At 45.6% G+C, this 27552-nt stretch overlaps 2 protein-coding genes across 8 annotated transcripts in view; one reads left to right on the top strand and one right to left on the bottom strand.

The window, feature by feature from the left end:
- The window catches only part of ASH1L (ASH1 like histone lysine methyltransferase), a 258896-nt gene extending 240578 nt beyond the window's left edge, over positions 1-18318 (bottom strand). For 4 of the 6 annotated variants that reach the window (XR_012642903.1, XM_074981321.1, XM_074981326.1 and 1 more), the window contains exons 1-3: positions 18157-18318; positions 1842-1945; positions 1201-1308 (exon numbers count right to left, since the gene is read on the bottom strand). The gene's annotated coding sequence lies outside the window, so the exon portion shown is untranslated. The remainder of the gene's footprint in view (positions 1-1200; positions 1309-1841; positions 1946-18156) is intronic. The other 2 variants (XM_074981323.1, XM_074981324.1) reach the window with 1 other exon arrangement.
- Positions 18319-18429: 111 nt separating this feature from the next.
- Positions 18430-27552, top strand: part of DAP3 (death associated protein 3) — a 56803-nt gene continuing 47680 nt past the window's right edge. For both annotated transcript variants that reach the window (XM_074980881.1, XM_074980880.1), the window contains exons 1-3: positions 18430-18568; positions 18862-18987; positions 23708-23767. The gene's annotated coding sequence lies outside the window, so the exon portion shown is untranslated. The remainder of the gene's footprint in view (positions 18569-18861; positions 18988-23707; positions 23768-27552) is intronic.

The following is a 27552-nucleotide window of genomic DNA, read 5'->3' as shown; positions in this document are numbered from 1 at the left end:
AAACAACGAACATCAAGTCCACACAGCGCATATGACAAAATCCCCAAACCTCCTCTGATATATAGTAGGAACTTACCAGCTCTCTTCTGTCAAGCCACAGTTTTAAGGTACAGGTTGAACCCTCTGCTGTCCAGCACCCTCAGGATCTGACTGGTGCCACATGAGAGAATTTGCTGGACCCCAGAAGGTCAATATTTTCTACCACATTCTCAACACTTCCACTGCTTACTGGGTTCTCAGAAGACATCTTGGGGTAAATTACAGCTGAATAACAGCACAGACCACTGAGAGCCAGGACTGGTGGCTGGAAACAAACTTTGTGGAAATTTGGCCACACCCATGACAAGTGGTTATCCAGCTAACTAAAATCATACCAGATTACGGATGTTGCTGGTGAGTGTGTTCTGGATTAGAGAGGTTCACCTGTATTGCCTAGTAAAATTTAATCTCACTGCTGGTTTAAAAGCTTTCAACTGTAGGTCACATAGGGTCTTTTAAAATGAAAACTCAACAAATAAAGCCAATGTCAAAATTATTTTTTTAAATCAGTAGCACACGCCCACACCCCCTTTACAAGTGCACTGTAAAATTGGAAGCATAAACCTATCCTTACAGTTTTCCAGCCACAAACATTCCAGATTTTCTTGGGAATTATAGGCAACTTTTGATCTCAGCTGATATTCAAAAAATCCAAGTCACAAGCATAGGCAAAAAAAAACGGGATAGTTTCTGTCTCCTGGTGTTTCAAGGAAATGAACAGCTGTAACACTTACTGGTGAGATTCACCATTCCAAAATGTTTTCTGCCTTCTAGCTTACTCCATTTATAATATATCTGTTAATGAAGGATCTCTACTTAGTATACCTTCATTAAAAGACAGCATAGCCACTGCTCACTCCAGAGGCTTAGGCACACAAACTCTAAAGTAAAACTAATTCCTGACTGTGTTGGAGAACAGAAAATGGTGATTATGACATTAAGGAAATCTGCTAAACGGCAGCTCAGAACTACTACCTACCATACATGGTAGAATGCTATTTTTTGCTGTTTTATCACCTGCAAGAAATTAGGTAACATTTTATGATTCCACTTTCAAACCATAAACCAAAACACAATTGCTCTTTTAGAACTGATAAACCTTTTTTTGTTTTAGAAAGGTCTATTTCCCATTAGTATTTCTTTGCATTTATACATACATACCTTTAAAGGGATGAACACTTTTAAAGGCTGTTGTCATGGCAACATTCTCCCACCATGAAACTTGGTCAGATTTGCTTTCTTTCAAGTTTCTACAAGTTGTAACTTTCACTGTGCCAAAAGAAAAAAAAAAAAAGTCACCAAGCAATATTTTTCTTAGCTATTTTGTATGTAATAAATTACACATACTAAGTTGGAGAAAAAGTAAATTAAATATAAATGATCCTGGGATTAATATAGTACTTGAGACAGTGTTTTCTGATAGACCTCAGGAATTATTTTCACTCTTGAAGAAGAAAAAAAACTAGTTGCTCTCCTATCCAGTCAGTATGGCTGGGTCCACACGGAGATCTGCCCAGTGCCACTGCTGGCAGAGCCATGCAAAGTGAGCTTCTCGGGATTGCAAATGGCTGCCAATTTGCATGCTCCCAAAGCTCATTACCACAGTCACATGAGAGTTTGGTGCTGGCAGAAGAGGGTGCCGACACTGCAGAGGCCATGTGGACGTGCCTCTGCTGGCTAAACCCCTTCTCTGTCGCCAGTCCCTTATGCCTGGCTGAATCTACTAACCCTGAACATTTACACGTTGGAGAGGTTGTGACATAACACAAGATATAATGCAAAAATATTTTGAAGACACCCACCTTTAACTATTCTTTACAACAAAAGCAACCAACTTCACCTTAAAAGACAACTCAATTGTGGTCAGACATGCTCAGCTGGCTGATCAGTACCTGTACAAAGAAAACTAAAACAAGACAAAGTATGTTGGTGATAAAGAGGGAAGTGTCAGGGATAAGAGGGAAGTAAATGGGCAAGCTCTGATCTGTCACTTTCATCATCTGCCCTCAATTTACAATATAAAACATTAAATTTTGCAGATTTAACCTGAGATAATCAAATCAGTGACGGTTATAAGAAATGTCTTCCTCCTAAATTTACTAAGAAACTGTTTCTTTGAGTTCTTAATACCCTTAGCCTCTACCTAGGCTGAGCTCCTTTTGTTCCCTCACCTTTCTAATTCTACCCCTACATATTTATTTGCTTATGTCCATCTTTTGCACTTTGACATCATTTCCACTTTTTATACATCTCCTTTTTGATTTTTAGATCATTCAAATCTCCTGATTGAGCCAAGGTGGTCTCTTACTGTACTTCTTTCCTATGTTATGGAATAGTTTGCTTTTGGGCCATTAACAATTTTCTGCTGAAAAACTGCTAACTGTCTTCAGTTGTTTTTCCTCTCAGTCTTGCTTCCCATGCAACCCTACCTGCCCGGCTCTCTAAGTTTACTAAAGCCTGTCTTCTTGAAATGCATTGTCTTTATTTGCTATTCTCCTTTCCACCAATCGTTAGAATCATGAACTCTGTAACTTCATTCATGATCACTTTCACCAAAGATGCCTTGCACTTTTAAATTCTCAACCAGTTCCTCCTTATTAAAAATAAAATCTAGAACAACTTCCTTCCTAGTAGCATTCTCAACTTCTGAAACAAAAATGGTCTCCAGTGCATTCTGGGGACTTGTTATAAGTCTGTGCCCTGCTGTGTTGTTTTCCCCAACAGACGTCTGAACAGTTTAAATCCCCCATGATCATCAAGTCCCGTGCTTTGGATGATTTTGGTAGTTTAAAAAGGCAACATTCACCTCTTCTTCCTTGGTAGGTGGTCTGTAGTAGGCCCCCTAGCATGACCTCACCATTGTTTTTTACCCCTTCTAGCCTAACCCAGAGACTCTCAACAAGTGTCTCCTATGTCCATCTCAACTTCAGTTCAAGTGTATACATTAATATATAAAGCAACACCTTCTCCCTGCCTATCCCTTCCTGAACAAGCTGTACCTTTCTATACCACAATTCCAGTCATGTATTGTCCCTCCCTCATTAGTGATCAGGGAGTCTCATCTGACTGACATACAATGAAGGTCTCATTTTGCCTATATTGAAATGCCCTTGGAATGTTTGAAAGTTGTAGATGATATTTTCCCAATTCAGAAAGTGCTGCACCCAATACAAGGGAATTCTGTATAAGACTTCATCTTGACAAGTAAAGAACTGATAGTTCTACACGGAGTTCTGCCCAGCATTGCTGGCAGAGCCATGCAAACTGAGCTCCTTGGGATTGCAAATGACTGCCCCTTTGCATGCTCCCGAAGCTCATTACCATAGCCACATGAGAGTTCAGTGCCAGCAAAAGGTGCTGCCACCACTGCAGAGACCATGTGGACGTAAACTGAACTGAAAATTAACAGTTGCTTAGGAACAAGTAATCATGACTTTATTTCTCATATGTAAACAGAATAAAGTGTAAATCAGTAATATATATATAATTGGTGCTTTTAAAAAGTGACAAATTTCACAAAGCTGAAAACACTTATAAGCCAAAACAGCTGGGAGAAAGAATTAAAACAAAAAAATGCAAAAGAAAGGCAGGAACTGTTTAAGAACATTTTACTATATGCCCCAACAGCCAGGATCCCATAAATGTGCAGCACGACTTCATGAGTTTAAAAAAAACAAAAAAACAAAAACAAAAACACAACAATATTGCTTGCAGAGGAAGTGAATCTATAAAATATTTTAAAAATAACTGGAAAACAGGGGTGTTTGCAATTAATACAAACTCTAAGATAGGAATCATAGCAAATTTATAGTGGAAGGAAAAGGACACAGGGAGAAACGTGTGGCTAGCGGAGCCAAGGACAAGAATAAAGAAACCATAATGATACAAAATAAACATTGCAAACATTAAATTAATTAAAATCTGGCTAATTTAGAGGTCTCAACATGCAACTGTAAATGGGAAATCGAGTGAACATAATTTTAGCGCAGTCCTGTGGGGATTGCTTCCTGGCCATACCTTATTTAACACTTATCAGTGGCCTGGAAGAAAATATACAATCATCACTGATAAAGACTGCTGATGATAAAAATTGAGGGAGTAGAAAAATAACTAAGAGGACACATTGCTAAAAAGAGCTATCTAGATTGCTTAGTAAACTAAGTGCAAGCAAGTAATAAGTGTTTTAAATATGGCTAAATATGAAAGCACAGAGCTAGGAAAAAGAACGTAGGCTGTTACTAATAGGGGAGAGGTGTGCAAAGTGGAGGGCTGGCCCCCTCAGGCGGTGGGTGGAGGTGTAAAAGTTTTGTAAAGGGGATGCAGTACAACTGGCTGCTGGGTTCCAGGCTCATCCATCTAATTAAAAATGCTGAAATATGTTACTGTTTTTATGTACGTGTATTCACATTTATATGCCAATTAAACAAAGCTTTTATATTCTACAGATTTATCGTCTTACACATGCCAAATGAGGTGGGATTTTTTTATTTATATGACCATAACTGATGTTTCTCCCAGTTTGGAATACATTAGACAGTGTGCGGGGGAGGGCCAACGACAAGAGGGGCTGTCCATAAAAAGTTTGCTCATCCCTGCATTAGGATACTCTTCTGGGAAGCAGGGACTCTAAAAAAGATTTGGGGATTGTGGTGAATCCAGGGGCTCCTAGTTATAAGTTGCTTCACTGTATGTCATTTCGCATATACATCCTTAAGTAAGTCAAGAAAGCAGATTCATTATAAGTCACACTGATCCACATTTAACGTTATTTGGGAACTGAGGGACCAAAAGCCAGGAACATAGCAGAGCTTTGTGGTGGCCAGGCAGCAGGAGCTGTATGCAGGGGCCCTGAAATCATGGGGTATGGCAGGGAGCTGCAGTGAGCTGGCAGGTAGCCGGAAGAAGTGGTGGGGAGCCAGCAGGTAGCTGCAGCAAGCCATGAGGAGCTGTAAGGAGCCAGTGGGGAGCAGGCGAGCTGTGGGCAGCCTGTGGGGACCGGCAGAGAGCCGACAGGGAGCCAGCCCATCTTTTTCTAATTATTTATCTATTTATTTATTCTACATTTATTTCTATGTACAGTTTTTTGAGAGTTATAGGTACATGTGTACCACATGTGTGTGAACTGTGTGTGTTGGGAACATATCTCAAGCTAATTACATTAGTCGTCATAAATATTAATTCCCCTTTATAAGCCATTTCACTATAAGTTGCATTATTTAGGAACGTAACCTGAACTTATAACGAGGACCCCCTGTAATACTGTGTCAGAGCCTGGTGTCCACAAACCAGGAAGGATGTTGCAAAGTTGGAGAGGGTTCAGAGAAAAGCCAAGAAAATGATTAAAGGATTAGAAAACATGCCTTGCACTGACAGACTCAAGGAGCTTAATGTATTAAGAGAAGATTAACGTGGACTTAATTACAGGCTATAAATACATACTTGGGGAACAAATATTTGATAATGGGGTCTCTTCAATCTAGCAGAGAAAGGTATAAGACAACCTGAGGGGTGGAAGCAGAAGCTACACAATTCAAAATGGAACTAGGACATCTACTTTTAACAGTGAGGGTAATTAGTAACTGGAACCATTTGCCAACTGTTGTGGTAGTCTCCATCACTAACAATTTTTAAAATCAAGGCTGGATATTTTTCTGTATGTTCTAGAAATTATGTTTGGAGAATTACATGGTTTGTGTTATACAGGAGATCAGACTGACAATCACAGTGGCCCATTCTGGCACTGGAATATATGAAAAAGTCTAAGGACCTGACCATTCTTATTGATTTTACTGAAAGACATTCAGATGCTCATGCAGAAGATATTTAGGCTTCAAAGGAAAAAGAGAGAGAACTGTTTGAAAACTTGAGTATGATTGATGGATATCTACTTTTTATATTTTGACATAGAATATTTAGAGCCCTGCAAATCCACAGAGATCTGCTTCATATCCACAGGTATTTCTGCATCTGCAGATGTTACTGCAGATATCAGTGGCTCATTTTTGCCGCTACAGATGCAGATAAAAATTTTGTATCCACACAGGGATCCAGTGATATTGACAATCTGTGTTTTCATGATAAAAATTTTTAACTTTTTAAAACTCAGTGTCTACTCTCATTTAAATTATCATAGGACCATTTAATAATTTCCCACAATACTGAAAAATTAACCATATCAAAATAAAAAGAAGTTCAAACTCCATAATTAATTTGATTAAAATAAAAAATGCTTAAAATATCAATCAAAATCATTAAAAAATATATCAAGACTGAAGATACTTTATGTGAAAAATGTTTGTACCCCAAATCTTGCTTTAAGACAGTAAAATCTTTGGAGTGGTAACAGCTTTTTACTGTCTGTACATCACCTAGTACAGTGGAGACCCAGATTCCAAACTGTGGTCTCCAGCACTATCATAATCCAAATAACACATTAGAACAACTAGCTACACACAGAAATCTGTTTAGAGCATGTTGTTTTCTGGCTACCTTCAAAACACCGAAATCTATCCAGAGCTAAAGAGCATGTTCAAATCACCAACAAAAACTAGTGTTATTTCGTGAAAAAATGAAGCAGAAACATTTAAACCACAATTGTCTTTCTGCATTGAGAACGTCTCATTTCTAAATGGATGGCTTATTACTGGTTGAACCTCTCTAGTCTGGCACTCGCTGGTCCAACAACATCTGTTGTCCAGCATGCTTTTAGTTAGTCAGATGTCCACTTATCATGGATGTGGCCAAGTTTCCCACGGTCCAATAAAGTATATTTACAGCTACCAGTCCTGGGCTGTTATTCAACTTCCTGAACAGGAGCTCTAAAGAGGAAGGTGAGAAACTGTTCTCAGTGGTGTCAGATGGCAGAACAAGGACTAATGGTCAGAAGTTGAAGAGGGAAAGGTGTAGGTTAGATATTAGGAAAAACTTCTTCACCAGGCAGGTGGTGAAGCATTGGAATGCGTTGCCTAGAGAGGTGGTGGATTCTCCATCCCTTGAGGTTTTTAAGTCCCAGCTGGACAAGGTCCTGGCTGGGATGACTTAGTAGGGGTTGATCCTGCTTGCAGCAGGGGGCTGGACTAGATGACCTCCTGAGGTCCCTTCCAGCCCTATGATTCTGTGATTTAGCTCTAATTTGCCCCTAAATGCTTTCTCAGAGCTCAGTAAACAGTGGAAGTGTTGGTAATACTGCTAGACAATATTGACATCCTGTGGTTCAGCAAATTCTCTGCTTTGGCACTGTCAGGTCCCAAGTGCACAGGATGAGAGAGGTTCAACCTGTGCTTTATTTGTCCTTTGGACAAGCAGTAGTAGCAACCAACCATATGAAAGACTTTTCTGAGGCCCTCTAGTGGTGAACAACTTTGAGAATTAATTTTCAGCTGAGCCTTCCAAATGCTTCTGATGAATCTGATGAAGTGAGTCTGTGCTCATGAAAGCTCATGCTCAAAACTGTTCTGTTAGTCTATAAGGTGCCACAGGACCCTTCGTTGCTGTTCCAAATGCTTGTTCTTTGGAATATAAATGCATCAAACTGTTTTCAATACTTTACACTATGTGAGCTACAACCCACACACATTTAAGAAACCAAAGTAGTTTAAGAGCCTATGCTAAAACTTGCAAACCCTCCCAGCTAGCAATTCTTTCCCTGATGGGTTGTTCTGTACTTCCTATTACTGCAGCTGAAAGAATTCACACGGAAGGCATCTATTTTTCGGTTCTTCATGTGCTTGTTTACAATTAATGGATACGATTACTAAATCCACAACTACAATATACTAAGCTACATTTACAAAGACAATTGAAAAAAATAGCGATAATCTCAGTGACTTTACAGAAAAAAATCAGTTGGGATTTGTCATACTGAATTCACAAATTCTAAAAGCATTCAAGGAAACAGGTAACCAGAAGCAATCAGTTCAATTATCATACTACATATAACACTTCCTTTGTTTAATATATCTGTTAGGTTTAAATGACAAATACATTTTGATACATTTTTCTTATGTCTCCAGCATGTGTGAAGTAGTTTTATTTAACTCAAATTTAAAATGCTGTTTTTGTGCAATTTTGAATTCCAATTTTCATTCAGCTAGAGCTTGACACCTATCACGAGTAAAAATTGTTAAACATCTAGCAAAGAAAAAACCACATAATTCACCATTCAATATCATAAAAATGTAAAAATTAATAACTGAATAAATATATGTTAAGCCAGGTAATTGCTTAAAAATATGTTTGTAGATACAGTTTCCTTCTGGTTAACAGAGTACAGAAATCAGTGGTTGTATTTAGTTTTAAATTAACCTTTTTTAAATGATTACCAACCCATGAGACTTAATATTTCATTAGGAAAAGAAAAAAAAGTGCAAATAAAAAAATAATCATTTAAATTGAGGTTTCCTATTTGCTGATTTAAATCATGAGTAAAAGCAGCTTTTAAATCAGTTCACCCTGTTCATCAATGAATCCACAAGACCAAAACCCTCTCGCTCTTTCAAATCCCTTTTTTATACTCCTCTCTCCTGTGATCCCTACGGAAAAAAAGTCACTCAGTGAATGATAGCTAAGGTAGAAACAACTTGGGATAGCTCCTAGTTATTTATTTTAGAAGTTCAAATATTTAGAATGATAAAGCTGTGCAAGAAACATCTGAGGCAACCATAAGATGTTACTTACGTTACACCTGTGTTTTCTAACACATGACTTACACAAAGGGGCAAAAATAAGACTATATGAGCACTCCTAACACTGGCATTTCTTCACTCCCAGATACTATATAAACACAGCATAAGAGACAATCCTATTCCACAAAACTTCATTCACCTCATCCACATTTGCCAACTAGAATAAGCAATAGCCCTTGTTCCTATTCCATGGCTACCAAAACGGCAGTGTGAATTCTTTGCGGAATCTGACATGTCCAGCTAAAGTGTCCAGTTAGTAAATACAAGTTTGTGTAAGAGAAAAGACTGGATGACTATACAAATCCTTAGCCATCACATAAGAATGACCATACTAGCTAGCCCAATAGCCTATGCCAGGTGCTTCAGAGGGAATGAACAAGACAGGTAATAATTGTGCTGCATCCCCATCACAAACAAAGGGGATTCATCTAAAGGATAATGAAAGGGATATTTCCACTGACCACCAGCAGATAATACATTGAAAAATGCAGCTTTACTCCATTCTGAAACACCCCAAGAATTCTTGCATAACTTAGAGGAAACCAAAACCCTTCTCCCTATTAAATATAGGCTCAGCAGTAAAGGAGTCTATCTCAACTCCACCAACAATTGATGACCATCCTGTTGAACAGTCCCTCACAACAAGTTCCATAAAATCTGTCACTGAGCAAGAAAATAAGAAAGCCAGTCCTTCAAAAAAAACTATCAGGTTAACATGCTCCCACACTTTCACAAATATGAAAACAAAAAAGCAGTCATGTAGCACTTTAAAGACTAACAAAATAATTAGGTGATGAGACAGACCCACTTCTTCAGATCTATAGCCTTATCAGAGCAGATGCAATATATAAAGCACAGAGGTCCAAAAATTGTTATCAAAGTTGACAAATCAGAAAAATTATCATTGTTGGCAAATCAGATAGAAGAGCAGAGAGAGGAGCATGAGGGGTGGGGCAGTAAGTGTTACGTCAAATATCAAAGTATGTGAAAGAGTCCTTATAATGGGTCAGGTAATTGCTGTCCCTGTTCAAACCACGTGTTAATTCATCAAATTTGAATATTAATGTTAGTTCTGAACATTCCCTCTGTACACGGCCGTTGAAGTCTCTTTTCTGCAGAACACAAACTATCAGGTCTTTAACAGAATGGCCCACTACATTAAAGTGCTAGCTGACAGGTTTGTGTATTTGGAGATTTTTGATGTCTGCTCTATGTCCATTCATTCTTTGGCAAAGAGTGTTTGCTGTCGGCCCTATATAAAAAGTATGTGGGCACTGTTGGCACGTGATGGCATATATGACGTGACAGGGTAAGGGCACGGGAGTGAGTACAAGAGGGTAAAGCAGGGCTGTGTTGAACTGGCAAATAAAGGGAGTGGGAGCAGCTGGGGAGGAGGCTGCCCTGGGTCAACTGGGGCCAGCTGGTCCCACTTAAGACTGCCTTTAAAAAAGCCCTTTGACCAGGGAAGGTGAGGAGGGTGATTGAGGAGAACATAAGAGGCGAGTAAAGAGAAGAAAGGGGAGTGTTTTTAGGATCAGCAGAGGAAGGGAGGAGATCCCAGCAGTGAGGGGCTGGGACCCATGTCCAGGCAGCCCTGAGTTTGGTGTGAGGCCAGAAAGAACTGATCGCAGAGTGTGGGGGAGACGATCCAGGAGGGGGAATGTGCTGCTGCTGCTGCCGTCACTACCTAGAGAAGGTACAGGAGGGATTGTCTGTGGAAGTGGCCCAGGGAGAAGAGCTGTGGTGTCCAGGGCAAGGGGAGCCCTTCCCCACCAGCAGCAGCCAGATAGGGTCCCTGAGCCAGAACCCAGCATGAGTACGCAGGGCCCAGGTTCCCCTCAGACCACCATCCCCCCTGTCCCAAGAAGGGCAACAGTGTCCTGGACATGTGGCCAGTGGACTGAACAGAGGCCCAGAACCCAGGAACAAGGTTAGCCTTACCAAAATGACATTAGTTGAGGAATAGGAGAATGTGCCCATGATTTTGTAGTCCTGTGGCCCCTTATAGATTAACATATTTTGGAGCATAAGCTTTTGTGGGCAAAGACCTGCTTTGTCAGATGCATGCATGGGAGCGAGGGGGTTCAAAGGAGGATTTAAAGAGGGAATCTCAGTCAAGGGGAGGGCCAGAGTTGACAAGGTCTATTCAGTCGTGGAGGATGTGGCCCATTATCAGCAGTTAATGCGGAGTTCTGAACATCAAGAGATCATCTTGATGTTCACACCACATTAACTGCTGATAATGGGACACATCCTCCATGACTGAACAGACCTTGTCAACTCTAGCCCTCACCCTGCCTGAGACCCCCTCTTTAAACCCTCCTCTGAATCCCACCCCGCCATTCATGCATCTGACGAAGCAAGTCTTTTCCCACAAAAACTTATGCTCCAAAATATCGGTTGGTCTATAAGGGGCCACAGGACTTACTGTTGTTTTTGAAGATACAGAGTAACTCAGCTATCTCTCTGATACATGACTCTGTAACTAACGTGGTCAGGTCCAGTGATGGTATCTCCAGAATAAATATGTGGACGAAGTTGGCAGTGGGGCTTGTTACAATGAAAAGTTCTAGGATTAGTATTATTGTGGTATAACCTGTGGTTGCCAGTGAGAGTCCTCACAAAATTAGGAGGTAGTCTGTAAGAGAGAACTGGCTTGTCACCGTGGGCCTTCTGGAGTGTGGCATCATGATTTACGATAGACTGTAGGTCTTTAATGATGCATTGTAGTGGTTTGAGTTGAGGGCTGTAGGTAATGATGCCACACTCCAGAAGGCCCTAGGTAACAGGCTAGTTCTCTCCTACAGACAACCTCCTAACCTTATGAGGATTCTCACTAGCACCCACAGGCTATATTATATATTGAGTCTGTTCTGGTAAGGCTATAGATCTGAAGAAGTGGGTCTGTCCCATGAAAGCTCATCACCTAATACATTATTTTGTTAGTTTTCAAAGTGCTACATGACTGCTTTTCTTGTTTTGATAGAATACAGACTAACACAGCTCTCTCTGTTACTACTTCACAGACATGGGTAAAATCCCCTCGCCAAACAGGCTCAACAGATTAAGATCCCTTCCCTCTTGTTCAAACCCAGGCTTAGCTGCCGCATGCAATGTCCTGCAGATGGCTTCAGATAAAGTGGAAATATACTAAAGAACATATACGTGAACTTCTCTGCAATCCCTCCTGCGCCACAAGCAAAAGCACAAAGAAGGCAGAAGATTCTGAAAGTAAAAAAACTGGCTAGGTGGAGGGTTTGGGTTTGTGAAACATTGATCCAACTTCTGTGGCAGGAGTGGGCAAGATACAGCTGCCATGCCACCAAATCCCACCTGCGGACTGCCTGGCTCCTGCTCCATGTAACTCTCTGCTCTGGACACTGGGAGGGAGGGAGAAGCTTTACCCACTGCTTCTGCCCTCTTTCAAAATACCTCCCCTCCCATTGGTCAGATTACTGTTTCAGGCCAATAGGAGCTGAGAGATTTTTGCTGGGGGGTGGGGACAATTCATGAAGCCTCACTCACTGCTTTGGTGTCTGGAGGAGAGAGCTACATAAAACAAGCAGCAGTTTTGAGGGGTCTGGGGCTACAACAGGCAGAGAGCTTGCCTCAGAGGGTTGCTAGCTCAAGGAAGTCTCGCAGCCAGAGCCTGCCTCTGGTAACCCCCACCCTCCTCTCCCCAACACTCTGACCCCACTCCTGCTCTCCTACTCCACGTAACCCTAATTCTCTACCCTGACTCCTGCATCCACAGACCACATAACACAACCCCTTTCCGTTCTACTCATACCCTTCCCAAACCCTGTACCCCAGTCCCCTGCCCCAGGTCTCAACCCCCTCCTCTCCTAAGTCCCAGGCCAAACCCGTGCACTCCAGTCCATTGCCCTGGGTCACAACCCCTTCCTCTCCTAATTCACACACCCCAAACCCCTACACCCCATCCTGCATCCCAGACTCCAGCTCTACATCACAATTGCCTCCTTCACCCAAACTCCCTTCCTGATCCTACACCCCTCTTGCAAGCCAATCTCTTACCGCAAGATCCATTCTGCGCTAAACCTCCATCCCAGAGCCCACACATCCCCACCTTCCAATGTCTTGGAGTGCTCCCCGCCATCAACAATTATTACCCATGCCTGCTCTGTGGGTGGGTGGGAGGGAGAGAATTTCGATGGCCTCCAACTCTGTAAAAGGATGCCCAATATTCTTGGGAACAGGCTGGCTAGAGTAGAATGGTTAAACTAATAACAAAGAGGGGAGATTGGAAGCCTGCGTTTAGCAAAGGGGTGACTGCGGTTGCTTAGGAATTATTTAGGGCAGTGGTGTCCAATAGGAATTCAAAGACTGACAAACTTGTGGTTGTCACCTTTTCATATTCACCACATTTCCCTCCCCACCCCCAGCTCTAAATAAATGTCCCCCTCCTCCCCCAGAGACAGGCACTTCCAACCCGACCTAAATATATGCCCTCCTCCTCCTCCCTCCCAGAGCCAGGTACCACCACCCACCGTTCTAATTCAATGGCAGCAATTCACCACAGCTGCTGGAGCTGGAGCCACCACTGCCACATGCTTCTCCCAACAAACCATGGGGCATGTGCACAAAGCAGGTGGACAACATTCCCCGCATGCAGCTCTCCAGAGAAGCCACATTTAAAGGCTCGAAGAGCCATGGGTTAGCCATCTCCCTATTAGCCACTTGTGGCAAGTGACAAATGTACTGGACACCCCTGATTTAGGGAAAGCTCTATACTGTGGTGGCAAATCTCATTTTGTTAAGTCAGGAGCCACTGACTTCCAAAAAAATCACTCAGGGGCCACACACAATGAGAAGCAAACCAACCAACCAACCACACTGACCTGGCTCCGATTGATATCTGCACAAAAACCACCCTTACCAATTAATTCACTAACATTTGTACTCCAGTCCCCATAGGGGGTGCAAAGACACAGAGACTTGCTGCAGGGCTGGAGCATAAGTACCAGCTCACCCTGCTCTGTAGAGAAACTCCAAACCTTACCATGAGCCAGATCAAAGTAACCCAGGGGCCATAGACTCCTCACCCGTGTTCTATAGCATGTGTTATGCAATAGGTCAGATTAGATCATAATGGTTCATTCTGGGCTTGGAATTTATGAACTGTTACAGAATCACATTTCCCTGAATCACAAGCCCCTGAATCAAATTTCTTGACTCCTGATTATCCTGTCCACCCCTATTCAAATGTAGACCTGACTGACTACAGTCACTCCTCCTCCAAACAGAGGCCCAGTCTTCATAGATCTAGTTACGGTGCCCTGTCCCTATAACAGCACTGCCCCGTCTATAGGATGGTTCAGTGCAGCTGCCCCAGGCTGCATGCTTCTGGGGGTCCCCAGCGGCCGTCACAACCATTCTATGGACAGGAGTGACCCAAGGATTACGTTGGCTGGTGCACAGCAACCTCAGGGGACCTCTCCCTCACTCACTGTGGCAGTGGGACCTGGAGTGTCCCAGCAGCATGTGCCATTCTGCTGCACTGCCCTTTCCTGGCTGGCTGCACTCTGCTTCACTGCAGCACCAGGAAGTGGAACACCCCAGCACTGGAGAGCTCTGCTTCCCACAGCTGTGAAGAAAAGAGGCACAGTGAGCCGGAAGAGAGCAGCAGGGCACAGCAAAGCACTCTTCTAGGCAGCCCCAGCTCCCAGTGCTTCAGTGAGTTCTGGAGGCGGGGACCTGCTGACACCCCATCCAGGCCCTATAATCCCCAATTTACATTACCTAGGGGAATGGCAATGAGGCAAAGCCAGGGCAAGGCTTTGGAAAGAGGTGGAGTGGAGGCCAGACAGGGTGGAGCAGAAGCAGGGCCTGTGATGGGGATGGGTGCCCGGAGCCCCACATCCCCCTAGGGCAGCCCTGCCCTAAACTACCTGAGCACCTCAAATGTTTAAAGAGAAAACCTTTCTGCTGTGCACAGTGTGACAACAGTCAGTTCTTGTTGTTTCTTTTTTTAAAGTATGCATGGGAGTAGGTATGTTGTGAGCCTGTGCCACTGTGGACAAAAAACTTATTAAGAGAAAGCTGAGCTTCAAATGGATTATGCATGGAGTCCCGTGGTCATTTGGTCATTTTATCTATTGAAGGAGAGTTCATCAACTAAGTCTATTTTCAATTCAAGTTTCCTAAGGCATGAGTTGCACCCAGTCTGCCACTCAGTCCCTTTCAAATACATGTCCTACTGCCAGGCTCCCGCTCTCTCCACCTCAAATGCAAGCCACAAAGTGAAGTATTCCACACATCACCCTGGCCTGACTCAGGATTTCCATTTCCCTTGCCCAAAGCATCTCTGTCCGTGATCTTACACTTGAAACACTGGCCTGCCCAATGGAAATCCCCATCACCAGTACAAAACTGACTGAACATGGAAGAGATTTTCTGCCAAATACAGACAACTATGAGGAATCCTCAGAATCCTAATATCCCACTTTCAAAGAACCTTACCCCTCAAACACAGACATTCCTGTCACTCCTCTCTACACTCTATGGTATACAAGAAAATTGATATCTTTTATACTTAAAATGTATGCATTTACCAATCTCAAACAAACAATCAGTTTGTCAGAAAGCTCCTCTCCTCATCACCTAAACCATACATAAACTGTTAGAGTCTCTCAGTCCACCAACCACAGATTCAAAGAGGGAACATCCCCAACACCAGCTGAAGTGTCAGAGGATTTCCTACCTTACCCCCTCAACCATAATCTTGCTGGGACTGGGAATCTTCCCAAATACAGGCTCAGCTTTCAGGGATTTCCCTTGTCAACATATATAGAACAAATTAATTCTATCACTTTAAACACAGATTACAATATAAGGTAGCCACCTTTGTTACCTCGTCTGACACAGGCTGGCATAAGATTTCTCTTCACCACAAACACAGATATATGCAGTCATCAGGTCCTCACCCCATCTCCACTCATTGGACTGACTGTCCAAGTTTCCCCACATCCACAGTCAGGAATAACAGGGATCCCTTTCTTCTGAAACTCAACGCCCAAATATAGACCTCATCAAGAATCTTCACAGTTTTCAAAGGGTATGTCTACACTGCAGCTGGAAGAAAGTTACGCAGCCCAGGTAGAAAAACCTGTGCTAGCCGAACTTAAACTAACATGCTGGAGCTCAAGCTGGAGTTCTATGGAGTTGGAGTGCTTGAGAGACCGAGCCACAACAGCCATACCGCTATTTTTAGAACACCAGCTCAATCTCTGCTAGTGAAAATACATATTCCTATGTTAGAAGGCTTGCACCAGGTTACACAGACTTTACAAAAGTCAAGAGCCCCTTTGCCAACCTCTCCAAACAAAGACTTATCTAGGATTCCTCAGCCAACTCCCTGTTAAATGAAGGTCTGTATGGGATCTCCCCTCTAAATACAGAGCCATCAGAAATTTACGCCCCCACCGCCATATTTGCAATTCCAAATACAGCATTTTCCAATCCAAGATCATGCCCCCAGGAAGATTCAGACTTATACAATGAAGATACAGAGCAGATATGAACTGGATGGTTCTGAATTGAACTAGTGATCCATCCTCCCCAAAAAACATGTTCCTGTGACTGTGGGCACTTCTCTGGCAGCCACTTGCTTTCCAATGTTCATTGCCAAAGAACTTCTAATTAAACTGAATGGCCAAAGGAAGAGCTAATTGGCCTAAATGTTCTCACACAAGCATGACTACTAAATAACTCTCTGCTACCTAACACACATGCCAGACTGTGAAAGATTCCCTCTCTAAAGCACAGGGCCCCTGACTCTCATGGATCTCTCTCTCCATCCTGCCCTCCCCACAATGCACAGAGGATGAAATTCACTGTCAGGAAATCCACTCCTCACCCTTCCAAGTTACAGGACTGGCTGTCAGGGATTCCCCTCATCTACTCAAAGCATGGATCCTGGCTGACAAGAGATTCCCTCTCCCCAGAGAGGCACAGAACCTGGCTCTTGAGGAGATCCCTACTCCCACTCCATCAAAGGACCCAGCTGTCAGATTTTCCCTCACCCTAGCATGGCCTCCCTCCCTCCCCCGCACTGTTCACACTCTTTCAGGGTTATCCCTTTCCCACTCCCAGAACTGGGCCCTGGCAATCAGGAATCTGCCTTCCCCCACCCCCAGGCATGAACCCCAGCTATCAGGGATTTCACTCCCCCTTCCCCCAGACACAAGCCCCAGCTACCAGGGAGATCCCCATCACCACCCCAGGCACTGGCCCCATCAGTCAGAGAGATTCCCCCCACCTCCACCCCAGGCATGGGCCCCCAGCAGTCAGGGAGATCCCCTTCCCTGAAGGCAGGGCCCCAGTAGTCAGGTAAATTCTCCCTCTGCATCACGAGACACAGGCTCCAGCTGTCAAGGATTCACCATCCCCCCCTCACCTCAGGCAACCAAGAAGAAATGTAAATGCTATTCAAATGGTTAGCAGAATCCACAGCACTCACAGCCTGAAACACGTGTTTCTACTGGTGGTGCACTGAGGCACATGCAGATGAGCACATAACATTTAATCTGTGCATAGATGGAAAAAATTATAGGGAATGTTGCCCTCCAACCCCAGTCATGAACCCCAGCTGACAGGGAAATGCCCTGCGAACCCAATCACCGGCCCCTGGGTGTCAGGGAGATCTCCCTGACCTCAGGCATAGGCCCAACTGTCAGGGAGCTTCCCACACACCCTAGCCTAGGATTAGCCCTGGTTGTCAGGGATATCCCCCCTGCCCAACCCCAGGCATAGGCTCCACCTGTCAGGGAAGTCTTGATTCCCATGCCAGCATGGCTGCCCTAGCTGGCAGGGAGATTCTCCCCTCCTTTCCCCAGGTCCAGGTTGTCAGAGATTCCTGCCCCTCACTCCTGCCCCCAGGCCCGGGCTCCAGCTATCAAAGACTCCCCACCCACACCGGCTGTTAGGGATTCCCACTCTCCGACCCCAGGGGCCCGAGGCATGGGCCCCGGCGGTTAGAGGTACACTTCCCCGGCACAGGCCCCTTCAGGGATGCCCCCTCACTCCACGTCGCATCTATCAAGGAGATTCCCCCCACGCAGGAAAGGGCCCCGTCTGCCAGGGAACCCTGCGCCTGCCTCCCCTTCTAGGCTGTCAGGGATCTCCACACCTGCTCCCCGCCCCCACACAAGTCGAGCTGTCAGGGACATCGCCCCCCCCCCCCCGGGCCTGGCTGTCAGGATGCCCCGTAGGTCGAAGGCCCAGGAGTGGGGCTGGTGATGGCCAGGTGCCGCATGCGCGGGCTGGGAGCACACTGCGTTGCAGGGACAAGGAGGGGCGAGATACCCAGCACGGACCCCCGGCCGGGCTCCCCTCCCCTCCCCTCCCCTTGGACTCGGGGCCTGTGGCGGCTCCAGTCCCCGCCCGGCCCAGCCCGACTCGGCTGCCTCCTCACCGTGTCAGCAACAACGCAGCCCAGGCCGGGGCCGGGCTCCTCCAAGCCGCATCCTCCCGGCCGCCTGACGGACGGGGCCAGGGCGGACCCCGGACCAACCCGGCGCCGCCGCTGCAACCCCTGCTCAAAGCTGAAGCAGCGAAACCAAAATGGCGGCGGCAGCTCTTGCCTCAGCGCGAGCGAGCGCCGCTTACCCCGCCCCCTGCAGGCACACCCACGACTCTGCGCGGCCCCGCCTCCTTTGGCGTCTCCCATTCCCTTTTCGGGAGGAGCCCTCAACCCTTCACGTTTCCTTCTCGTAACTGTTCTCTGCGAGCATCCGTAGGAAGCGAAGCATGATTTCCACTTCTGCCAATATGGCGGCACCCAGGGCAGCGCTGTGATCTATGTTGTGCGGGCTTCCTGTCTGCTGGTGAGTCCTCGCGCCGAGGTACGTTGGCGGCTGGCGCTGGCCATTAAGCCGCTCGTAGGGAGGCGCGTGTATGCCCCGGCGGGAACTGGTGTCGCATGGCTGCTGACGGAGCTCGGCCTCGCGAGCATTGGGGCTGAGACAGCTGGCAGGGCGGAAAGCGTTGAGACGCTCCGGGGAAAATGGGGGTGTGAATGCGATGCCGAGAGTTAACGTCTTAGCAGGCCGGGCCTTGCTCCGGCTCTCCCGGAGTCTGTTCCCGCTCTCGCCCTTATTGCAATGTGTTCTGACCCTAGGTTCTGCCCGTCGCCGTTACCTCCCCGTTGTCTGCCTCCCGTAGAAGCGCCGCCCGAGGGAGTCTCACAGGATCCTAGGTTTGCCTCAACCTGCTGAATTCTGTCGGGCCCAGCTGTTGCTTGTCCGTAAGCTTTGGCTCCTAATGTGTTTTATTTGTTGCCTTCTCACCAAATCCCACCTTTTGCCTCCAAGAGACATGAAGTCTGCTGGACCCAGCCAACGTTTCCACTAAATTTTCCATCGATATTTTCCATCCATGTGTGGAATAAATTTGTGCACTGAGGCATGTGTAGGTGTGCACTATCAGAAGAAGCAAAAACTTAGATGTGTACTCTGCTAATCAGCTCTGCAGCATTTGAAACTCTACTGAGCAACTGCACAAGTGTGCAGTTTATAGGAAATACTGGTCGCAGGCTCCCTCTGTCACTCTTTGAAAAAGGCCTTCACCACACCCACCACCACCCCCTTTCCCACCTCACCCCTGACAAATCTGAAAGCCTCAGATTTCTGTGTTGTGAGGAGCATTTTGTGTGGCTTGTGGTGCTACTGATAATGGACATTGCAGTGGTCATGTTTAATGTTTCCCAGTTTGCCACAGAATAAAAACTGACCAGTAGCTACAGTTCTTACAGTGCTTTTTGAAGCTTTGTGGACATTGATGAGGCTGACAGTCTGATCAGCCCTGTGCTGCAATCCATGAAAGCTCTGAGTGCACTAAACACTAGTGCTAGTCTCTGGGGGAAAGATCTGGGAACAGCACCTTGGCAGAACTGTCAGCACTTTCACTTTCCTTGCCCTCCTAATAGATTTGGACCTAAATTCTCTAAGCTGTGTGGCTAAGCCATTTCCCATTAAGCCCAATGCAGGGGCTATTAAGCCCTGCTCAGGGCTGCAGCTGGAGGAGAAATGCCTCTCCCTGAGCCCTAAAGCTGGTGCAGAGTGGCCCCTCATCACTATCCCCAGGGCAGTGCTGCCATGGGGAATTGGTCAATGCAGCAGATCTAGCTTCTAGATGAGGGGCAAGGGGGTTGCATGTGTTTCATTAGCCCTGAGTATTAGGAGGGGGTTTCAGTGACAGTAAATGCGTAGCCTCATTCCTCCCCCACACCTCCCGAGCTAGCCTGCTGGCTGATTGCAGGGTACTGCACAGTGCCCCAGGACAAGCAAGCCCTAGGTAATCTGCCACTTCCCAGGTAAGCCTGAGCCCCAGCTTGCCCTTGCAAAGCTGGAGCAATTTTCTGCATCTCAAAGCCCATTCCACCAATCCAAAGCATGTACCCTCTCCTGGAGCCCCCTCTTGCATTCTAAGGCCCTCATCCCTAGGCCCACCTCAGAGCCCTCACTTCCTTCTGCACACCAATCTCCTGCCTCAACCCACAGTCCTCTGCTGTGTTCTGAATCCCTCAGCCCCAGCCTGAAGCCATCTCCTTTACCTCAAGATCCTCATCCGCTGCCCTGAGCCCTTGCCTCCTGCCGCACCTTTACTACCTGTCCCAGCCTGGAGGCCTCCTCCACTGCCATATCACAAGTACCTGGCTCAGCCCAGACCCCCCATTTACAGATAAACCCCCATTTAGAGCCCTCACCCCGAGCCCGTAAACTGTGTACAGGATGACTTGTGCTGTGTGATACATCACCAGCATACTGATGCATGTAATGAAAGTCATTCCACATATGGACATAAACAATTAGAGGGAACACTGATTGGGGCGACCATTTTGCCTAGTAGTCTGTGCCTGCTAATTTTAATTCTTTTCCTATTGGAGATTTGACCCCTTTATATGTGTATGTGGGGTTGTGTGAGGTGAAGAGATTGATGTGACAACTTAAAAGAATATGGTAAAGAGATATTTGCAGAGGGCCAAAGGAAAAGGACATGTGAGTGAGGTGGAGAGAGTGCAGCATGGGGGAGATAAAATTCAGTATGTGAATCTGCTATGTGTGAAGGAAGATCACTGTGCTTCTGCCATATCATTTCCTTTGGAGATTCGTGATTCAAGTGGTAAACAGGCTGATGCTAAACAGCCAATTTTTAATACTCATCAAGAGATGTTTTTTTTTCAGATTACTGTAGAGAGAAACAGATCTCCAGATTGGGGTTTCTCAGTGGTGGATGTGCTTGCATGTGTAACCTTCACACTGCTTAACGAAGAGACAAGTAACAGGAGGATAGCCAAGTTAGTCTGTGTCTTTGAAAACAAGAAGAAGTCCTGTGACACCTTATAGGCTAACAGATACTTTGGAGCATAAGCTTTCATGGGCAAAGACCCGCTTCATCAGATGCATGAGTGGGGGGGTTTCAGAGGAGGATTTAAAGAGGGAGTCTCAGTCAAGGGGAGGGCCAGAGCTGACAAGGTCTATTCAGTCAGGGTGGATGTGACCCATTGTCGGTAGCTAATGTGGAGGTGTGAACATCGAGAGTGGAGAAACTGCTTTTGTGATGGGCCAACCACTCCCAGTCTCTGTTCAGTCCTTGGTTGATGGAGTCAAATTTGCAAATGAATTGCAGCTCTGAAATTTCTCTTTAATTTATTTTTGAAGTTTTTTTATTGTAGGACTGCTACTTTCAAATTTGTTACTGAGTGTTCAAGGAGATTGGGGTGTTCTCCTACAGGTTTTTGTATGTTACCATTCCTGGTGTCTGGTTTATGTCCATTTATTCTTTTACGTAGAGACTGTCCAGTTTGGCCAATGTAAATTGCAGTGGGGCATTGCTGGTACATGATGGCATATATTACATTAGTAGACGTGCAGGTAAAAGAGCTCCTGATGGTGTGGTTGATGATTGGTCTTGTGATGATATCGTTGGTGTAGATAGGTGATCAGAGTTGGCAGTGAGGTTTATTGCAGGGATTGGTTCCAAGTTTAGAATTACTGTGTTGTGGTCAGTAGTTGCTGGTGAGAATTTAAGGTTGGCAGGCTGTAGGTGAGGACAGGCCTGCCTCCCAAGGTCTGTGAGAGTGAAGGATCGTTGTCCAGGATGAGTTGGAGATCACTGATGATGTACTGAAGAGGCTTTAGCTGGCGTTTGTATGTGATGGCCAGTGGTGTTCTCGTATTTTCCTTGCGAGGCCTGTCTCATAGCAGGCAGTTTCTGGGTATGCATTTGGCTCTGTCAGTCTGTTTCTCACTTCCTTAGGTGGGTATTGTGGTTTCAGGAAAGCTTGGTAAAGGTCTTGTAGATGTTTATCTCTGTCTGAGGGATTGGAGCAAATGCAGTTGTACCTGAGTGCCTGGCTGTATACCATGGGTCATGTAGTGTGCCTAATAGACTAACGGACATTTTGGAGTATAAGCTTTCATGGGCAAAGACCCACTTCCTCAGACACATGAGTGGTCTGGAACCCCCACTCATTCCTCTGATGAAGCAGGTCTTTGGCCACAAGAGCTTAAGCTCCAAAATATCTAAACAAAAAGCAGTCAAGTAGCACTTTAAAGACTAGCAAAAGAGTTTATTAGGTGAGCTTTCGTGGGACAGACCCACTTCTTCAGACCGTAGCCAGACCAGAACAGACTCAATATTTAAGACACAGAGAACCAGAAACAGTAAGCAAGGAGGACAAATCAGAAAAAGATAATCAAGGTGAGCAAATCAGAGAGTGGAGGGGTGGAGCGGGGGGAAGATCAGGAATTAGACTGAGCCAAGATCAAATTGTCTGGCTGAGATACTTCCAAAATTGTTCACTGTTTACTTTTTAAAATTACTATTCACAAGCTGTATTAAAATAAGATGCAGACTTTAATAGTGAGGTTTTCTAACCTTAGGAACAAATTACCTACTAACATGGTGGACTCACCATCATTTGATGGCTTTAAATAAAGATCAGATGTCTTTCTAAAAGATATATAATCACTCAAATGGAAGTTATGTGTTTGTTGCAGAAATTATTAAATTCTTTGGTTTATCTCATACAAGAGATTAGACTAGTAACAGAAAGTAAGCCATGCTAGTCTATACACTATCAAAACAAAAAGCAGTCAAGCAGCACTTTAAAGACTAGCAAAATAGTTTATTAGGTGAACTTTTGTGGGACAGACCCACTTCTTCAGACCATATCCAGACTACTAGATAGTTATAATGGTCCCCTCTGCCCTTCAGTTCTATAACTCAATTGGCTGCGTCTTGCTCTCCAGAACCAGTTGTTGTTTGTAGGATTTTGCTGTTATCTTACCCCCTCCCATATTCTCATATTGTGGTTCAAAGTGATGTCCTGTTTAAGATGGAGTTTTTGTAACTGGGGAGACTTTACAGTTACACAGTTGAGGTGGCGGCGGCAGCGGCTGCTGCTGCTCAAAGAATTCTCAAAAGACTGAATTGAGACTTCTTCAGTAACTCAATGTGAGTGGCATGCTGGACTATTCTTGAATTTAGTCCTTATTTTAATAAGACCATGCACAACATCAGTGAAATAGCTGTTACAGTGGAAGAGTTCTTGCCTCTTAGGTAAAGGGAGTTAATGTTAAATTCTTGTGAAAAATTGAATTACATTTTTTCTGTTCCCCACCAATATCTTGTTCTTTGAGTATGTGCTGGTTTGGGAGAATGGAATGAGCTGACAATTTCATTAAGTTTTCTTATGTGGCAGAACTAAAACTTGTGTTTTTAAAATTTTGTTTCCTGATGATTACTGGATGTGAGATCAGAGGGCTTCTTTACAAGGCTAATGTCATCCATCTTTCCAACTACAAGTGGTTCTGGAGAGCAAGATGCAGCTAATTGAGTTCCTTACGTGTTCCACTATTTTCCCTCCACCTGGGCATGCTGAGAATTCTAGATAGGACTCCACCCAGTTTTGTAACTTTTGTCTTTCTCCATAAATTAGCTTTTGTGTTTCCTCTGTGCAGAAGCTGTTAATCACAGGAAGATTAGAAGCTATTTGTTCATCAGTCATCCAGTCCTGAGGGGTTAGTATCAAGTTTTGAATGTATTATATAATAATTCATCACAAGTAAAGGGTTTTAAAATCTGTTACATTTTGTATTGTTTGAGTGTTACCACATGCTCTTTAGGATAGTGCTATAAAGACAACCTTGAGTACAAATAAACTGATTGAATTGATTTTGGGGACCCTCTGTGCGTTCCTCAGTCTGTCTACTGTGCATTTTTCTATGTTTTCTTTCTCTGTCGGTAACCAAAGCTGGCTGCTGAGCAGCAGACTCTGACAGGTGGTGGAGCAGGAGCAAATTGAGAAGTTTTCTATGTTTCCTAGTGTGGTCTTGCATGATTCCTTCTTTATAATGTCTAGTAATATTTATACTCCTCTAAGAATTCTCTGCCAAAAATTCAAGAATTCTGTTCACGATATTTTTTATTCTTCATGTTTTATTTGTCAAAAATAACAATCATTCCAGTTTCAATTATTTTTGTAAGTTATTTTAAAATACCTGTTAGGAAATATGCCTGTAACACTACAAATACACACATTCCCCCAGAAGTTGCAAGTTAAAGAAACTCATTCAAAAACTCAGTTCTTGTTTCTTTTACACCCTTGCCTAGACACGTCTCTCCTCCCTCTCAGAAGTCAGGGATCCAGAGGAAAAACATCCTGATGCTAGGGTCCCAAGCTTACAGGAAGTTTCCTGCCAGCTTCCCTCTTTCCCTTAGGGGATAGACTCCTAAACTGAGGGCAGTGAAGAAATTCCAGGAGGGGAATATGAGGTGATGCAGCCCTCCCTCCAATTAATCCTTTCCACCCCGAGAAAGAGCCTGTGCTGGCATTTCATCCTGCAAAAATTGAGGTAGCACTGGCTTCCTGGAGTGTGTGTGGGGGAAGTTCCACAGCTGCACAGCAGAGCTGGCATCTCAGGAAGCGTGTGCATTGCTTCCCCTTCCTAAACAGCCGGTGAGTTTCCTGAAAAGCTGTGTCTGTTGTCCACTGGTGTTTTCCTTCCACCTGTTGCCTTCCTGCACGCGGGGAAAGAGGGTAGGAAGCAGCATGCCCAGACCCACATGAGTACCCTACCCAGGGCCTCTCCACAACTTGCCCTCTGCCCCAGCCCCCACCAGCATCCTGCTCCTGCCCCTTACCGCCTGGCCAGACACCTACCCCCAGCTTGCTCCTGTACCATATTTTCCACACAGATTCTGTACCCCATAACTCCCTGTCCTGCACACTGGATTGCTTATTTTTGGCCCCATCTCAGAGTGTAGAGGGGCCCAAAATTCCACTAACCCTGGAACTCCAGAAGAATTAATGAGGCCTTGAACCTCAGTCCTACCTACTCTCCCTCCATGGGGCTGAGGAGTGAGGTGTCTCAGTTGAGGCCACATCAGTGGGGCTTGGAGAGGTTTGTTTGGTTGTGTTTTTTTTTTAAATCTCACTTATGTGGTCCCAGGCTTATTTTTCTCTGAGTCTGTAACCCCGACCCAAAACAGGTTCCCTGCCCCTACCATGAATGACTTTTTTTTTTTTTTTTGCTGGGGGGGACTTTCAACATGTAGGGATACCGGTTCAGTTGGAGGCGAGGCCAAAGAATGATGAAGGCGGCCATGGAATTTTTTTTCAAACTTTCTCGCTCACTTGCGGAGTGTTTGGGGCTGTTCTATCATGGGAGTAGGTAGTTGTTCTTATGCAGTTACTTGTGGTAGGGTGTGCAGGAGTCCCCTTTATACATTGCTCCGATGTATGTTGTTTCACACTTACGGCATGGACATATTGTTGCCAAAGGCATAAAAATTCATTGCTCTTATGATGTCCTTCCTCTGGGAAGCAAGGGGAACATGAGCATCTTCCTCGTCCCTGCTGCTTCCCCAGGTCTCAGGGAAGTGCCGCAGCTGCTGCATCCGTGCCACTGAGGCTCAGGGAAGACTGGGGAGAAACACCATAGCTGCCATGTCCCTGCCACTTCTTGGGGCTCCCAGGAGCATTGGGGGCTGCCATGGCCTGGGGCTCAGGGGGGAAGCACCATGGCTGCCCCATCCCTGCCCCTTCCTCAGGGCTGTCACGAACCAGGGCTCGGAGGATTGGGGGGGTGGACCGCCATGGCTGCCCCATTGCTGATGCTTCCTCAGGGCTTCCGGGAGTGCTGGGGCTGCTGTGGCTTGGGGCTCCGGGGGTCAGGGGAGCACCATGGCTGACCCATCCCTGCAACTTTCTTGGGGCTGCCACGGCCTGTGGCTCGGGGGGGGTGGGGGGGCGGCGTGCCATGGCTGCCTGATCCCTGCTGCTTCCTCGGGAGCTCAGGGTGCTGCTGCAGCCCGGGGCTCAGGGCAGGAGGGCAGCTGCTGCCTCCTTCCCAGCACCCTGGGGCTTCCAGCGCTGCTTACCACTTCGCTGCACTGGGAACTACTGGTGCCCCTGTCACTGCTGCTGGTGCCCAGCAAGCCCAACAAGCTTTCCAGTGAGCCTGGGGGGGCAGCCCCAGGGGCACCCTGCAGAGTAGCAGCTTACCGGGAACATGGGAGGCCCTTATGCCCTGTATTTACATGTATTTGTATGAGGGAAAATTCTCCTTTATATGTTTCGCTTCACATCGCAAATTCATGGTCCCTAAGCATGATATGTAAAGGTGCCCCCCCATACATATAAGGCAGCGCATGTCCATATTTTTATAGACTTTTTTTATTAATATCTTATGGCTGCAATTAAAAAGAGGAAGTATAATGAAGACTACATAAATATGGCTTCACTGTCACGGAAAAAAACGGGATCGGTCATCCTCGAAGTATAGTATGCCCCACAGTTCTCAGCAATGACGCTTTGAGACCTAGTCATCTTGAGCAATAGTAGTAGTAGGCATCCTTCAGTCTGCATAGACTATGGATCGCGCCCTTTAAAGTTTCAATTGAGGACTTTATTTACAGTGTCTATTGTGACTATAAAGACCCACATGAGAGTGACAGTCCTTGCTGCATCTCTTGCAGATGTAGTGGGTGTCTGGCAAGTCCTTATTGTGCTTTCTGTGCGCTCGCTTCTCCTCTGCTAGCTGTCTGATCTTCAACTCGCCCTTCTGAAGGCCCTTGTGTAACCCCTGCCTCCATCTGCTGCGGTCGTCTGCTAGATCTTCCCAGTTGTCCAGCTCGATGTCTACCTCTCTGAGGTCTCTCTTGCAGACATCTTTGTAACGCAACTGGGGGCGTCCGGGAGGTCTTTTGCCAGAGGCTAGCTCACCATACAGGATGTCTTTTGGAATCCTTCTATCATTCATTCTGTGGACGTGGCCAAGCCAGCGGAGCCGACGCTGCCTGAGGAGGGTGTGCATGGTTGGGATTCCAGCTTGCTCGAGGACGGCGGTGTTGGTCACTCTGTCCTTCCATGATATTCCAAGGATGCGCCTGAGGCAGCGCAAGTGGAAGACGTTCAGCCTCTTTTCCTGGTGGGCATACAGGGTCCAAGTCTCGCTGCCATAAAGGAGGGTGCTGAGGATGCAGGCTCTGTAGACTTGCATTTTGGTGTGAGTGTACAGCTTGTTGTTATTCCACACACTCTTGCTGAGTCTGGACAGAGTTGTGGCCGCTTTTCCAATCCTCCTGTTTAGCTCAGTGTCCAATGACAGGGTGTCAGTGATGGTGGACCCGAGGTAAACGAACTCGTGGACAACCTCTAATGTATAGTTGTCAATGCTGATTGATGGGGATTCAGCAACATCCTGACCGAGTACGTTCGTCGTCTTTAGGCTGATGGTAAGCCCAAAGTCCTTGCACGCTTTGGAGAACCGATCCAGCAGTTTTTGAAGCTGGTCTTCTGTGT

This window comes from Carettochelys insculpta, chromosome 30 (assembly GCF_033958435.1).
Source record: "Carettochelys insculpta isolate YL-2023 chromosome 30, ASM3395843v1, whole genome shotgun sequence".
In the NCBI taxonomy this organism is placed as follows: domain Eukaryota; kingdom Metazoa; phylum Chordata; order Testudines; family Carettochelyidae; genus Carettochelys; species Carettochelys insculpta.
Note: the sequence above shows the minus strand (reverse complement) of the source record. Positions and strands in the feature narration are given on the sequence as shown.